At 36.5% G+C, this 17922-nt stretch overlaps 1 long non-coding RNA gene across 1 annotated transcript; it reads left to right on the forward strand.

The window, feature by feature from the left end:
• The first annotated feature begins 3820 nt into the window (after positions 1-3820).
• LOC113081809 (uncharacterized) lies at positions 3821-9414 on the forward strand. Its single transcript, XR_003282354.1, has 4 exons — positions 3821-3840; positions 5247-5412; positions 7729-7813; positions 9048-9414. It is a non-coding gene; the product is annotated as an uncharacterized LOC113081809 (long non-coding RNA).
• Positions 9415-17922: the final 8508 nt, after the last annotated feature.

Consider the following 17922-nt stretch of genomic DNA (forward strand, 5'->3'; position numbering starts at 1 on the left):
CAAATTCTGATGACCATGATGAAGCTGAAGTTGAATTTATTTCAAGGAGATCTTGCTGAATGCTTTGAGGAGGAGCACATGAGTCTACATTCTCATTTTATATTAAATTTAGAATGGTGTAGTCATTTTGGATACATTGTGTAGTTGTTTGGAATTATTCAGGGTTACCATTAAATATACTGTTTTTACACAAATATTTTCAATATCTTATTGCTACTTTCATGGAACAAATAGAAAACATTCTGAATAGTAAAAATGTAATGTACAACGAATAATTGCAGGTAACGTTACTGATAAATGCCTCAGTGCTTTTCTAATTTGCATTGAAGACCCGTCTACAAGTGCCAAAACGAAATATTTAAAAAGTTATTGCAGGCCACTTCTTCATTTCATCCTTCCACTGTGTCATACATCGCGGGTGTGGTAAATATTTACGGTGTTTAATAGTGTTCTGTGTGTGCGCCCATCATATCGCTCCTATATATATATAAAGTTAAGGTCAAAAGTTTGGAAACATTGCTATTTTTAATGTTTTTGAAAGAAGTTTCTTCTGCTCATCAAGCCTGCATTTATTTGATCAAAAATACAGAATTTTTTTTTATACTGTGATATATTATTAGAATTTAAAATAATTGATTTTCAATTTATTATACTTTAAATTATCATTTATTTCTGTGATGCAAAGCTGATTTTTTAGGATCATTATCACATGATCCTTTAGAAATCATTCTAACATGATGATTCATTATCAAAGTTGGAAACAGTTCTGCTGCTTAATATTTTTTCATAACGTGATAACGTTTTTAGGATACTTTGATGAATAAAAAGTAAAAAAAAAGGAAGCTATGTTTTTAAAATATAAATATTTTGTAACAACAATATACACTACTGGTCAGTAATTTGGGGTATTTTTTAATAAAATCAGTACTTTTATTCGGCAAGTATGCGTTAAATTGATAAAAAGTGATAGTAAAGTAGATTTATATTATTAGAAAAAAAAGAAAAACATATATATTTTTTTTTGAATAAATACAGTTCTTTTAAAATTTTTAGTCATCAAATATATTAGACAGCAGAACTGTTACTAACACTCATAATAAATCAGAATATTAGAATGATTTCTAAATGATCATGTGATAGACTGGATGTCACATGTGACACTGAAGACTGTAGTAATGATGCTGAAAATTAAGCTTTGCATCACAGGAATAAATAATTTTTTTAAGTATATTCAAATAGAAAACTATTATTTTAAATTGTAAAATTGTAAAAAAAAAAAATTCACAATATTACTGTTTTTTTCTAATAAATGCAGGCTTGATGAGCAGAAGAGACTTCTTTCAAAAACATTAAAAATAGTATTGTTTCCAAACTTTTGACCTGTACTGTGTGTGTATGTATGTATATATATATATATATATATATATATATATATATAGTCACGGGACGAGCACAAGACAGACACAGTGGGCGTGGCAGGCCTCGGAGAGGCTTTTATTAACAGAAATCAAATAAAAACAGGGAATAAAAGGTGGCCAAAGGGGAAAGGTGTCCAAAATAACAGGGAATCTGGTGTCCTCGTCGTGCTGCAGGGTTCGTGTGGGTTGGGCAGTGTTCATCGAGGAAGGGTCCAGGTAAGGGGCGGAGTCCGGTGGCCGCACGCGCTCCCCTCTTCGGTCCAGGGCGCGAGGGGCGGCGGCTTCCTCTAGCGGCCGCATCACTCTCGTTGGCCGCGGCGCTGGTAGGGGATGGACGGCCCGGCATCCTGGCCCGTCGGCCGTGTAAACGGGTGCGGTTCTCCTCCGGATCGCGGGTCCGGCAGCTCACGTCTCTTGTGGCGCGGGAGTCCCTCAACGCACCCTTCCTGGACCCACGAGGACACCAGCGTGCATGCACGGGGAATAGACCGGTCTCCCGAAGAGAGGCGCGTTGGGCTTTTAAACAGCGGCGGTGATGAGGCTCCATTCCCTTCAGGTGTGCCCCATCACACGCCGCCAGCCCTGACTCGTCCAGCGCCCCTCCTCTCACACACCCACTCCAGTCGGGAGCCTGGTGAAGGGCGGCGATTTAGGACGGGGTGCCGGTGACAATCAGGGAGGAGGCAGCTGACTCGTCACAATATATACCCAGACAGCACATGTACGTCTGGCCGATGTCGGCCCAAAATCGAAACGTCGTCCTCTATACCTAAAACATCTATTAAACATTGGCCAGGCGGATGCCGATATAATTCGGTCAGTGCTCTGTTCTCCAGCTCATCAATCGTCGTCCTTGAGTTGGTTCACGACCGCGGGCCGATGCCGCTCTTATCTGTGTGCGCGTGCCCAGTTATTCATCTATTTTAGCCACACAGAGAGAGAGAGAGAAGAGGATAATCCCATCGACATCTGTGACTTTCAGGTAACGTTACGATTTCACTTCAGCTCAATTAGACAAAAAATACTACTTGGTTAATTCTGTGACACTGAAAAGTTAGGCACGCGGTGTGTTTTCAGTCTATGGGCAGCTGAAGAGACTGGCTCATTTTCAAATAATGTTACCGTTAACTTATTTAGCCAACGGTCACGGTAGCGATTTTTTTAATGGATTTTTTTCTAGATTTTTTAATGTTAACGCCTTAATGCATTTTCAGAAGTTTCTCGGAGGGAAAATAAAAGCGGATTATTAAAGAGAAGTCCTGACTGCTTTTTCACCGTGTTTTTCACTCTTTTACAGGCTTCCAGAAATAATCCGTCTATATATGGTGAGCTATTGTTGCTGTTGCTTCTGAACTACAAAATGATTTTTTAATTAATTATTGAATGAGACTGTACTTTATAAATGTAATGTTTTAACTCTAACGTAGATGTTTGTTTGTGTGAATGCTGTGTGTGCGGTGAGTTCCGCGAGCGGGGAGCAGAGTTGCCATGGAAACGGGGCGTCAACACAAAAACCGTTACTGGCAAGCAGTAATCTCCGTCTCTCGGTGGGGTTTACACTGTTTTAGGTAAGTTTAGTCGCTAAAATCACACAAATATTACATACATATGTTCCTGGCGCGTTTCTTACTTGTTATTGACATGTTTAGATTAAATTTATTTTACAGAAATGGTTTAGTGTCTTCGAAAAAGTCCGTTAGCATCTTAGCAGTTTTCAGGTAGGCTAACTTAACTCTATAGATTTAGCTCTTGTTGATGAAACTCTGGGCTTTAAATCAAATCTTCGTGTGTGTATGAGATATTTTGATGGCTCTGTGAATGTTTGCTGGTGATTTGTCAGTATGTTATTGGAAAAGGCTGACTTACTGAATCGATGACGTCACTTACAGTGACAGTGTAATCGGCTGAAATCAAGTTCACATGAGTTTTGATATTTCATGATAAACATATATTGATACAAATTGTTCTGTGATTTCAGGAGGACAGAAATAAACTCTACAGAACAGAAGTGAATCTCCAAGAATTCAACATTTCTGAAGGGAGATAACGTTACTGACTTAGAAATACAGGTGACCTGAAGAAGATCATGAAATACATTAATATGCCTTTTTCAGAATACATTTCACCAATTGTAAGAAGTCCCTGATATCAAAACGTAAGTCTCACTCAACCTAAAACTAAAAATATAGATTCTGTTATTTTAAGATTATATTATTAGTAGTAGAATTTGTATATTACATATGTTATTATAATTGTTATATATTATTCTGTCTTTTATCTCCATTTCACCTCTACTCTAGCTTGTTTCCTTCTAATGAACCTGGAACTGCTGAGTAAATATTGTTGTCTCTGTGTCAGCTTGTTTTGTTCCTGGACTCTTCAGTGATGACGATCAGAGTCTGAGTGAACCTGCTGTCAGACAGTGAGTACTGTGGGGTTTCAGTCAGGGCCTTCAGTAAACAACTGTAAGATACCTGTACACATCTTACACATCTCTGTTACAGCTAACGCAGCCGTATGTGTAATGCACTTATTATGCCCCACACAGGCTCTCAACAACAATGATGGCTGATCAACAACTTCAGCAGTAGGCTAGATTAGTGTGGGTTAAAGGGATAGTTCACCCCAAAATGAAAATTTGCTGTTAATTTACTTTTTGGTAACACTTTATAATAAAGTTCAGTTGTAAGTCACTTTTAAGTGATTAGTTAATGATGAACTAATCATTTACAAAACATTCATAAGCACTTAATAAGTGATACACTAATAATTTGTGTACTTTTTGTAAATTAATTTAAAAGTCATTTACAAGTAATTCGATTATGATTAACTAATTATTTACAAAACATGACTGTGTGTTCATAGAAATAAATGATGTTAATATTTTTATCTATGTTCTGTAGATTAAGTTATAAATAATCATTAGTGAATGTATATTCATGTCACTTGTAAATTAAGTAATATGCTATGATTTAAACATCTTTCATAAGCAATCTTTAAAAAAAATAACATCATGAAAAAAATCAAACAGATCCTTAATGGTTAATAGTTAGTAGTTAATATATTATGAATCACTTATAAATCATTGAAATGTCAACATTGTACTATTATCTCAATAAACATTATAAATCATTTACAAAGCTTTCTGCACCCCCCAATCTAAAGTGTAAACTATTCATCAGTTGTAAATGTTTTACAAACTTTGTGGTTTCCAGTTGTGTGTGCGTGTATATATATATACATATATATATATATATATATATATATATATATATATATATATATATATATATATATATATATATATATATATATATATATATATATATATATATATATATACACACACACACACACCAACACACACACACAAACACACAAAATCAACCAACCTGTAACCGGAAAGTTTACATTTACAACTGATGAGTAGTTTACACTTTAGATTGTGGGTGCAGAAAGCTTTGCAAGTTATTTATAACTTAATCTACAGAACATAGATAAAAATATTAACATCACTTATTAATCATCTATGAACACATAGTCATGTTTTGTAAATGATTAGTTTATCATTAGCTAATTACTTTTACTACATGGCTCTGTGGGTACTTGATTCTGATTGGTCAGTTGCGACATTCCGATGTATGTTATCCCTGGATAAAAACCTGTAAAATGTAATAACACAGGCTCATCCGGGTAACAGCAGTTGGTGCTGTACTCTTGCTTTAACTATTTTTTTCTTGGTGGAAGCTGTGCATTTGTTTAGCTAATAAAATATAAAAACTTTATTCAAAGTTGTGTACAATTGTTTAATTATGTCATCCTGGTTAGGGTTGGCCTGATTGACGATGCCATCGTCCATCGCCAATGGCTTATAGACATCACCATGCTGCGCCGGCAAACAGCGTCATCAGCTCCAGTATCTCGCCCGTGCATCTGTTGTCATGCGACAGTTGTGAACATGCTGACAGCTGGTTGCCCAGGCTATGGATTAAAGGTAATACTGTTGTAAGTAGTGTTCATTTTCTCCTACATACCGATCATTTCGCTTCATTATACCTCAATGTATCACCAGGAGCCACCGGTATTGATTTGGTCTTGTTTTTTTGTTTGTTTGTTTTTCTGGACATCCACACAGCACCACAGTATTATCAACTAGAGATCGACCGATAGCGGATTTTACCAATACTGATAGCTAGTTTGGACTACACTGGCCGATACCGATTTATAAACCAATAGTTTTTAAAATGAATACTGAACGAAATGTATACTGAACGAGAGCAGCGGTCTGCGGTCGCGCTGCGGGTTCCCGGGTTTGTGTCCGTTCTCGAACCATTCCATGTATTTCAACTGTAGAAAAGGTTGTTCCGAGCCGAAACTGACTTTCTTTCATATTTGTCGACCAATATACAGAAAACTACATCAGTATATCATCATAAACACAAACTTTTTTGTCTTACGTGAACGTAAACAGATGAACAGAAGAGAAAGAAACACACACGTACAGTATTTTTGTTTAAAGAGACAACGTCGCATCGCGCTGCCTGTCATTGATGTTAATCAAAGAACAAAAGAAAATCATTCACTGATCACGACTGAATATATTTAATAACTTTAATTGATTAACCTTTATTTTATTTATAAAAAGAAAACTATGCAGTGTTTTTAAACTTTTAATTACAGTTTCTGTACCTGAAATTTTGTTTAGCTGTATTTATGATATTGCTAATTGATTTGTTTGTTCATATCTTACTACTGACTGGTTACTTGTCTTTAACACTTTAATATTTTTATTAATTAATTGTTTTTGCTATGGTATTTATTTTTTTTTTTTTTTAAGCACAGGCAAAATTCCTCTTGCAGTGTTTTGTAAGCTGCTGATTTTTGCTCGTGTTATTCAGCTGCAACAGAATGCTTTGTAAAAAGACAGAAACATGTTTGACATCTAAATGTTTGAATTAATTTTTTTTATCTTATTGGAATCGAAACTAAAAATCGATAAGCAGAATCTGAATTGGAATCGCTAAAATTCAGACGATACCCAACCCTACACACCGAACGCATCACATTTTATTTGCTGCTATTTTAGAACAGTGCATGATTATCTAATCATGCGCAGCGTCTTTGAGAAGTCACAGTTATCACAGACACCGGATGCGTCACATTCAATTCAACCAGCGGTCTAAAACTGTTTATTTAATCACCAAACGGACATAAGTTTGCTTCAGGAATGAACTATGTGGCATATGTGTTTAAAGTTCAGTGTTTTAAAAAAAAGAGCAAACGGAAAGAAAACGCGCAATCTGTATTACAGCTTTCTATATGAAGCATACAGACTGTATTAGAGCCACAGAAAGACCAACGTTTTGCTGTAAAATGCACAATACGTAATTTATAGCCTCGGGTGAAGTCATTATGTAAATTTACAATGATTTGAGATTAATATAATGTTATTTAATAGAAAACTATGTGAACGGCTGCATTTAAATTCGCGTTTGAAGTTTCCCACTCTGTGCAGCGCACAGTGTCACATGGCAAAACAAACGCAACATGGAAAAATATCTCCATGGATTTTGGCGATAACCGAGAGTTCTACAAATCAACTATCGGTGCCGATTAACCAGCAAAACCAATGAATCGGTCGACCTCTGTTATAACAATGTGCATGATACAATACTCATCAAATAATAAAGAACTCATTTCATGTCCCTTGACTCAGATTAAAAAGTAATCATGGCCAACAAAATAACTTGTGCTTGGTGTTAACTGTTAGCCACTCATAGCACTCGTAGTTGCAATCTTTGAAATGGTGCATAAAAATGTTGCTGGCCTTCAGTTTAGGTGTAGGTCTTCCTTTCTCAGTTGTAGGTCTTCATTTCTCAGTTATTCTATTTTGTCTGAAAAAGAGCACCTTAAAAAAGCATTTTAGTAGATTGGCAACCAGATCTGTAGGCTGTATTTTCTTTTCATTGAATTTCACTTTCGTACTTTGGAAATCCCTGACTAAAAGGGCAGTCTAACGCTGGGGGTAGCACTGGGCACGTCTCTAGACCCAGAGGGTGTGCTGTCATTGAATTTCAAAATTTGATTGGCTTATGATTCCGTCACTAATGCTCGTAACAAATCAGATGTGACTTATTTCATCAAAAGGGTAGCACCATCTGTAGTGCTGGCCATAGACTTTTTTTAATGTAGGATATTCCAGGTCAACCTCAACTAAACTAATCACAAGCAATTTGTGAACATTACACAAATGTAAATGATAACTAAATAGTCTGTAAAAGCATTTTTCACACAATTTTGTTTTTTATAGGGCCAGAAGAGAAGGCCCTGCTGCCCCTGTCGGCCCACCGCAGCTGTCAGACAACATCTCCAAGATGCTATAAACTGCAGGACTAGTAAGTACAATCTTGAACATGCACAACTGTTTCATAAGTTTGGGAAGGTTTGTTTTTTTTTTGTGTTTTTGAAAGTCTTTTATGGCAACCACAGTTTAATTTATGAAATGAATAAAATTCACTACAATTTAAAATAATAGTTTTCTATTTGTATATATTTAGAGAAGTAATTTATTCCTGTGATGGTAAAGCTGTATTTTCAGCATCATTACTCCAGTCTTCAGTGTCACATGATCTTCAGAAATCATTCTTATATTCTGATTTGCTTCTGAAGAAACATTTCTGACTATTATCAGTGTTGAAAACAGCTGTGTTCCTTCATTTTTTCAGGATTCTTTGTACAGTGTTTGAAACAGAAATGTCTGTTTTAACTTTTGATAATTGATAATTAAAAATGTTTATTGAGCAGCAAATCAGAATGATTTCTGAAGGATCATGTGACACTGTAGACTGGAGTAATAAAAATTAGCTTAGATCACTGAAATAAATTACATTTCACGATATATTCACGTAGAAAACTGTTGTGTTAAATTGTAATATTTCACAATATTACAGTTTTTTTACTTGCTTTTGATCAAATAAAGGCAGCCTTGGGGGGCAGAAGAGACTTTTCTCAAAGACGTAAAAAAAATCGTACTGACCCCAAACTTTTAACGGTAGTATAAATTATAAATTACAAATATAATGTTCCACCTACTGAAATGTGTATTCCATTCTAAATAGATGCCTGTTCCACAAATATTACATTTACAGGGATCACATGAAACCCTTCATCAATAAATTGATTTTTGAGAGCATTAGTGGCAGTGTGTTGATTTTTGTTTATTGATTGGTGAATTGGAAGTGGATGTGTGTTTATTAAACCTACTTGTGATTAAATCAGATATATATAGCAAAATAAGCTAAAATTGAGGCAGCAGCATCTATGGTGCATGGCCTGTAGTGAGGTCACTAAATTCTAATACCAAGAATTTATCAAAGTCCACTAAAGGAAGCAAAACTTTTTGGTATTTTACTTGAAATAGCCTTCCTAATAATATTTGGGGCTCGGACACACTTTTTTTTTTTTGTTTAAATTAGATTAAAATACATAGTTTAGTATTCACACAACACATTTAATAACCATGCACTCCAGTTATATGTGATTAAATAAATAATATTTTGTCTGAAAAAATATGAACAGCAGCAGCTATGCTAAACTTTCTTTTCTTTTTATTTCCTGTTTCTATCTCAGGATGGCCATCCCAAGGTTTTTAGAGATTACACCAGCTCCAGACTGAATCCAAACTCACTCATGAAGACTTCACATGACGCCAACGCTCACAAAGACTACAGACGACGACAACTGTACATGAACACACAAGATCTTATCCTTATTTTGCCTATAAGGGTAAATTTGGTGATTTTCAACCTGCTTTATTGCAATGTCTCTAATATCTGTAAATAAACAATATTTACTCTCTGAGTTATGTGGACCTACATGTCCCCTTTTATTTGTAAGCAGCAAAATGAAATGACGAGTTTTGACGAAATTACACAATGCAGCATCTAAATGAAAACATGCTGTTTTGTATCAGTTTTGCTGGCAAATAAACGGTATCTAAGAGAAAGAATAAACATTGTTCTTTTACAAATGTTACCAACAATATAACAATACAAAATGGATTGAATTTTTTTACTTACCCTTTAAAAATGTTGAAAGATAATGTTAATGTTAACTGAATACAAAACTAGAGACTTGTTTAGTAAGATTTTATTATAAGTTTTATCATGCAATTTAAAACATTTTAATTACTAAATTATTGTTTGCCTGGTTTTATTTTGTGTTTATGTAACTCTTTTTAAAAAGTTCTTGATATAAAGTTAACCTGCGATGCTGACAGCACTGAACACATGACTTTTTATTATGAACTAGATGGTCTTCCTAGTGAGTCTCAGTTATCTGGGTTTTTAAACTGTAACCTTGAAACATGCATTTCCTGTAAACCTACTTTGAAATAAATATTGTGAAAAAAGTGCTATACTCATTACATTTAACATTTAACCATGCAAGTACTGTAGGAATTGTTATTTTTGTTTTACTGCAAAAGCTGTAGTAAAATCATGGTGATTGTAGTAAAACTATGGTTGATTTTGTTTTTTCTATGGTTTTACTGCAAAAGCTGTGGTAAAATCATGGTTAATTTTCAAAAGACTACATGTAATATGAAATAAACGAAAATATTAATAAAGTTGCGTCTGTTCTTGAGAGTGGTGTGTATTGTTTTATTATAAACCAGCGGCGGTAGCCGCGGGTGATCCGTAAAGATGAGCAAAACGCCGGTGAACTGCGTCCACGCAGAGCGGCCGGGATGTATCGTCCCAGCATCGGCCGGAGAGCATTTCCGATCAGAGGCCGACGTCGCCGAGACATCTTGCCTATTAGCAAACGCTCCCTGAGCGATATCGTCCCGATGGAATTTTGTAGATCGGCTCGACATCGGCACAACGTATGTGTGCTGTCTGGGTATATATATATATATATATATATATATATATATGGTATTTTTATAAAATACATTTTATACGTATTATACATTTAACTAAAGGATCCTGCAAGCACTTTAATTCCTAACGTCCCACCCTTTACTCGTACTCGTAAGGTTTGCATATGGAGGTGTGTTCTTACAACATACAGAATTACCAAATTTTTCTACAAGTTTAATTGCATCACATAATAATTGCTGTTAATAGTGTTCATCGTCTGTTTTATTACGTCTTTAATTGATTTTTCTGCACATTTCTGCCATATGTACATAAACTGACAATTGCATCTGGCTTTTACACTGTTTTACTGTTTGTAATATGTTTTTTTGTTTTTGTTTTTGTTTTTGGCATTTATAAAGTAATTTTTGGAAATTTCAGACTACCGAACAAACCCTCTGTCTATGAAAACCCATAGATATGAAGCTGGATATGTGCGTTGCTAAAGTTCTAAAGCGTCAGTTTTCAAATCTCCCAGCATATTAATATTCATAACATGATATTCTTCAAGTAATTGTGCAAAAATTACGCTTTATTAATTGAAACTCTGTAAATTAGTGTGAAAAGGAATAAAAGGTGTCAGAGTTTTACTTTCTCTAGTGCTCATTTCTTTTGGAAACTGCAGTGACATGTACTTATTTCGCGTCTCGCTAAACAGTGCCCCCAGGTACATTTATGCAATGAGATCAGGTAAGTTTTTAGATATAGTCTATGCTTTTTAATGGTAATATTAAAGCGAATAGGAGCTGGTATCATCCTTGCTCTTTAGATTTTTTGTAATGTTCTAAGTGCAATTCTTGGATTAAACCTCAAGAGTAGTATATATAATACAGCATATGCCAAAATTTGACCTTTTGACCCCTCCCCTCCCCCACATGACCTTGACCTTTTGACCTTGACCCAATCCCCATTCGACCTTGACCTTTTGACCTTGACCTTGACCCCACCCCACCTGACCTTGACCTTTTAATGGTCACAGGTGTTGCTATGACATCTGTTTGAAATAAATCATGTTTATATGCCATCAAGCTGAAATGACTCAACATTTACGGCACCCGTGAATAATCGGCAGCTGTGGCCCGTCATCTGTTTTGTAATATATCACATCATTAGGGATTATCCTAATGACAAGCGTGACGATCACCTGTTTGTAAAATAGACACCGGACCTTCGGTACGTGACCATCCGGTGGCGGGTGAACTTAGGGTGAAAGACAAATCTAGTCTCTGTGCGTGACCATCCGATGAACTTAGGGTGAAAGATTTTACGCCCCGTCACTTTGGGAGGTGGAGTTTCCGCGGCGGCTGCGGATTGCATTCGCATATATAAATACGGGTCCCTCGAATTTCTGAGGAAATCAGAAAAAGAGCTGTGAAAAATACATAGACATGGACTTCTTATACTCACCTAAAACCCCCAGAAGGAATTGGACGAAGAGATGATGGAAAGGCTGACATTGGCGCCGAGAAAGCCGTACAACCGAAATTTGTGCTTGGTGAGGTTTCTCAGTGAAAATACGGACAGCGTGTGAGAAAAATTAATCAAGAACAAAGATAATGTGAGCTCATATCATAATACGAGTGTACCTACCCTCAAATATAATCTGATGACTGTATAAATCGTTTCACAGCGATATAATAAAGGTTTTAAAATAAAATCCTAATAATTAAATGGAAATAAAACAATCAATAAAGAAACTTTATAATGAAGGTTTTAAATAAGAATTCTAATAATAAAAGTTTCCTCTAAGTACTAGATTAATATTGTACAGCTGAATCCTCTAAAACATGCCCCTCTCTTTTAACCCCTCTCTTGGACTTTCTGTGTGTGTGTGTGTGTGTGTGTGTGTATGGGTCTTAGACTCAGCCGCTTCTGTCAATTTTGTGAGATTCAATTCACATCTCTTTACACTATACCTTTGTGCAAAAAAATCTGAGCGCTCCATACGATGTGACCATTTAGCATTTTCCTAAGTGATTGATCGGTGATTCATCAGTGTTTCTCACTCTCTCTCCGCTCTCACACCGTTTACACATCTGTGGACCACGTGCTCAGGTATTACGTTGCATTCATGTCTCTCTTTTCACCCCTCTCTCTCTCTCTCTCGCTCTCTCTCCCCCTGTCGGAGTGGATGTCGGGAAGGCCCAGATAGCACACGTACGTCGCGGAGACGTCTGCTGAAGAGCGCATCATCTAATAAACATCGGATTCCTTTTTTATAGTCGTATTTTGATCGTCTGTAGATCGTCTGTTTGAGCTGTTAAATGAAACGTCTTCCCTACCTCTAAATGACATCTATACGACGTATCTTTATCACCCGAAATATGCCGGCATGTCCGTCGAGAACTGGAAGCTGCTATACTTGATTAATTTAAAGGGAAATACTTGAAGAAATAACGATAATTTAAAATCCATGTTCTGTGATTTGCTCTTAGTACAAGAACGTATATAGCATGTTTAAAAGCAAACATCACATTATTTTGTAGACATACATTTATTTATTAAATGTATTATATTCCATTGATGTTTTCAAGGAGACACAAACACTTTTTCTTTACTTATGTGCACAGAATGACACTGTGCGCTTTCGTTAACATTAATGTCTAAATGATCAGACAAAAGGTGACATACTTTACTGGAAACAAACAAGAACAAAAGCACAAAAAAAAAAAATGTTTTAACGTAATCCATCATGCACTTTTAAATCGGTTTGTCCAACTGTCTCTGTTAATGAAGATAAACGCGTGTGGAAGTTATTTTGTACAGCGCGTGTTAAGATCATTGACTATTTGTAGGTTTTAAGTGTTCAACATTTCAAGATTAGTGATTGTACTTAACATACACACACACACACATATATGTTGAGCAAGTTACTCACTACAGTATGATTATTTTGTACTTCAAGTGTAATAACATTACTGTACTATTTACACACTTGTAAATGTTAAACTTGAGATGTTTGTTAAATTCACTATTGTTTTAGACAAATGTTCATTAGTCTATACAGTATTTAATGCAATTACTGTACATCCTGCCTATAAGTTAACTACAGCATAATAATGAGCAATAGACTACTCAATAATTAGTCACACCAACACCTGTCTACATAACTATATAACTTCCTGGAAAGTTCAGCTTCAAGCCTTCTCAAAGACTACTGAACCTGCTATTTGTGGTCTTCAGGAGCACTGGTTAACTACTGACAGGGCTGTTGGAGCAATGTTGAATTTGACAGAATTGATCACCCTGATTATTATAATTAAGGGGTGATTCATGGCTTTAGTTCATGTAGTTCTTTACCTCCACAGCATTAAAAATGTGGAATGTACACCCAGCCATGGCTTACCTTACATATTACATTTAATATTTTACTTAAAAGCACCATTAATATGGTTTCAGTATCTATTGAGAATGGTTACAAAGACACTCATTCTGTGCAGCACCGCTTAAATTATGACAAAGTATGGTGAGAGCAATTCAAAAGTACAGGTCCTTCTCAAAAAATTTGCACATTGTGATAAAGTTCATTATTTTCCATAATGTAATGATAAAAATTATATTTACTTCAGGTCTTTTTTTGTTTTAATACTGATGATTTTGGCATACAGACCATGGAAACCCAAAATTCCTATCTCAAAATATTAGCATATCATGAAAAGGTTCTCTAAACGAGCTATTAACATAATCATCTGAATCTTACTAGTTAACTCTAAACACCTGCAAAAGATTCCTGAGGCTTTTAAAAACTCCCAGCCTGGTTCATTACTTAAAACCGCAATCATGGGTAAGACTGCCGACCTGACTGCTGTCCAGAAGGCCATCATTGACACCCTCAAGCGAGAGGGTAAGACACAGAAAGAAATTTCTGAACGATTAGGCTGTTCCCAGAGTGCTGTATCAAGGCACCACAGAGGGAAGTCTGTGGGAAGGAAAAAGTGTGGCAAAAAAACGCTGCACAACGAGAAGAGGTGTCCGGACCCTGAGGAAGATTGTGGAGAAGGACCGATTCCAGACCTTGGGAGGACCTGCGGAAGCAGTGGACTGAGTCTGGAGTAGAAACATCCAGAGCCACCGTGCACAGGCGTGTGCAGGAAATGGGCTACAGAGAAGCAGCACTGGACTGTTGCTCAGTGGTTCAAAGTACTTTTTTCAGATGAAAGCAAATTTTGCATGTCATTTGGAAATCAAGGTGCCAGAGTCTGGAGGAAGACTGGGGAGAAGGAAATGCCAAAATGCCTGAAGTCCAGTGTCAAGTACCCACAGTCAGTGTTGGTCTGTGGTGCCATGTCAGCTGCTGGTGTTGGTCCACTGTGTTTTATCAAGGGCAGGGTCAATGCAGCTAGCTATCAGGAGATTTTGGAGCACTTCATGCTTCCATCTGCTGAAAAGCTTTATGGAGATGAAGATTTCGTTTTTCAGCACGACCTGGCACCTGCTCACAGTGCCAAAACCACTGGTAAATGGTTTACTGACCATGGTATTACTGTGCTCAATTGGCCTGCCAACTCTCCTGACCTGAACCCCATAGAGAATCTGTGGGATATTGTGAAGAGAAAGTTGATGCAAGACCCAACACTCTGGATGAGCTTAAGGCCGCTATCGAAGCATCCTGGGCCTCCATAACACCTCAGCAGTGCCACAGGCTGATTGCCTCCATGCCACGCCGCATTGAAGCAGTCATTTCTGCAAAAGAATTCCCAACCAAGTATTGAGAGCATAACTGAACAATTATTTGAAGGTTGACTTTTTTTCTATTAAAAACACTTTTTTTCTGTTATTGGTCGGATGAAATATGCTAATTTTTTGAGATAGGAATTTTGGGTTTTCATGAGCTGTATGCCAAAATCATCAGTATTAAAACAATAAAAGACCTGAAATATTTCAGTTGCTGTGCAATGAATCTAACATATATGAAAGTTTAATTTTTATCATTACATTATGGAAAATAATGAACTTTTATCACAATATGCTAATTTTTTGAGAAGGACCTATATATGAAGCCGTCTTATTGCGCTCATGGTACTGTGATGTCATACTGCGATCGGTCTGCACAGCACTGCTTCAAGTCAAACACACCTATTATCTCTTCTAGGGAAAGATTAAGTGAAGTTGCTTTTAAATAATAAACTTGATATATATTCAATACAAATATTAAAAACATTTTAATAACTGAATGGACAAAGGTAGGCAAGACCATGCTACATTGTGAACAGTAACAAATCAGGGAAACTGTTAGGCAAGACTAAATTATTTGAGTTTGATATTGTGTAGAGATTATGTTGTGAATGGCATCTCTCTCCAGAACAGAAATCCATAATATTGGCAGTATGCAGGGTGCAGACACTGGTGATGGACTGTGATGAGACACAGGTGAGGGAATGATCGTGACCAGGGGTGAATCTGGGTGTCTTAGGAGATCACAGGCTGGTCTGTCCTAAGGTATTGGGTGAAGAAAAGAAACAGAGTAAGAGCATTTTATGTAACAATGTTCACAAAAAGAGCATCACATCATATAAAACACATTATTTTTCTTTAGCTTGGGTTAAACTAATTAATTTTACTGTGTTGGAACATTACCAGCTATGCTTATGATGTCTCTATTTGTTTCTCTGTTTCTGCTGGGATCTTCATCCCGTGGTAACTAGGATTTACACAAGCTCCAGTCTGGTTCCAGAACACCTGAGAAGAGAGGATGCTGACCCTCAGAGGACCTCAGATGATGCTAACCCTGAATCAACAACAGAACTAACAAATATTGCTACAAGTGTTACTGCATTATATAATAATTTCTGTTAATAATGTTCATTGTCTGGTTGACTACGTCTTTGATTAATTTTTCTGAAAAATCCTGTCATATGCACATAAACTGACAGTCACCACTTATAAGCTACTACTAAATATTTTAGAAACTTAATTTTCTGTAAAGTTGCTTTGTAATGATTTGTATCGTAAAAAGCGCTATACAAATAAACTTGAATTTAATTGAATTAAAAAGATACTTTAAATCTGACATTAAAAACCACCAGTAGGTGACAGCAGGTAACTGTTAATAAGTGAGTAATTAAAACAGTTGATTCATTCAGGAACAAAAAGCCTTCATGTTGCTTAGAGACGCAAAACAGCACTGTGGCTTTGTTTGGAATTATTTTTGTTGGTGAAATAGTGCAAAAACGTAAGTCTCTTAATAGAACGTATAGTTTATGAAACTGTTGTTAAAAAAAAATAAAAAAAAATGACATTTATATATGGTAATTTTTTGAGGAAAAAAAGGCACTCTGCCATGTGAAATTTACCAAAATTGATTAACTATATTTAAGAGGTATTAATATACACGTTCTTCCCCCGATGTCTTTTAATAGACTGAATCATGCAGTGCACATTCTAAATGAACACACGTAATGCATACACTCTGTAGGTGTTTTCAATGACTACGTTTACATGCAGCCAATAACCCATTCAAAACCGGGATATTAGCAATAACCCGGTCGCGCACGGCCATGTAAACACCGGCAAAAACCCGGATATGCTCATATTATACCTGGGGTACCCCTTTTCTAACCTGAATATTTGGTCTTGTAATCCAAGGGGCAAGGAACTCGACCGGAAGTTGAAGTCGGGTGGGGGCTGCCATCTTTTAGCAGAACTTCACTTGCGTTAGCATTCCCATTGACTCCCATTCATTTTGGCGTCACTTTGACAGCGAATAACTTTACATCTGAGGCGTTTAAAGACTCTGTTTGTCCATTATTTATTTCTAAAGATACACGACAATGTATAAAGGGCTCCATTACCTTCTATGTTACATTATGGCCCCGTATAAACAGTTTTTGTAAAAAATAGGCTAACGATTGCGTCATAACCACTCGGCTCTCTGTCGCATTACCGTACAGACAGGAGGAGAAGCTCGCAGGCAATTAACTTAATATGGCGTACTGGCGTTACATTTTAAAATAATATACAAAATAATTAATCAGAATACCTACTCCTGCTCACTCACGACAAAGAACTCCCCGCTCAAGCTCGCCGTCTCTGCAAGATTAACGATGGCAGTTTGCACGCACAGCTACTAGAAGATTTACATCTGGCAGACAGGTTGCTGACGTCGTCAAGCTTCGTTTGAGTCTGCGCGTCAGAAACGGAAGTGCTAAAAAACGCTAAAACCGGGCTTCATTTGTCTCAATTGAGTTCCAATGGGGTCGCTGTGTCCATTTCTTTTACTGTCTATGTTGTAAACGCGTTTCGGCATATCCCCATCAAAATGTGTGTTCTGCGCATGTTCTATTCGCAAGGAATCTTGGTCTTTTGAGTCTTTGGATACAGGAAGAACAATCGGATATGACGCACATTGCGTCCTACGTCCAGACGCTAACCGTGCGTCGCCATTTACATCGGGATATTGCCGACTGATTACACATTCCATGTATACAGGAGTAACTCTCTCTGCTCACGCATGTAAACGGGTTATCCCGAATGTTTCAGAAACCCAAATAGTGATCTTAACCCGACCATAACCCGAATTTTAACAGCTTGTAAAGGTAGTCAATGTTTTTTTTTTTTTTGCGTTGTTAGAATATTGTTCAAGATAG

This window comes from Carassius auratus, unplaced genomic scaffold (genome assembly GCF_003368295.1).
Source record: "Carassius auratus strain Wakin unplaced genomic scaffold, ASM336829v1 scaf_tig00035080, whole genome shotgun sequence".
Taxonomy (NCBI): Eukaryota; Metazoa; Chordata; class Actinopteri; order Cypriniformes; family Cyprinidae; genus Carassius; species Carassius auratus.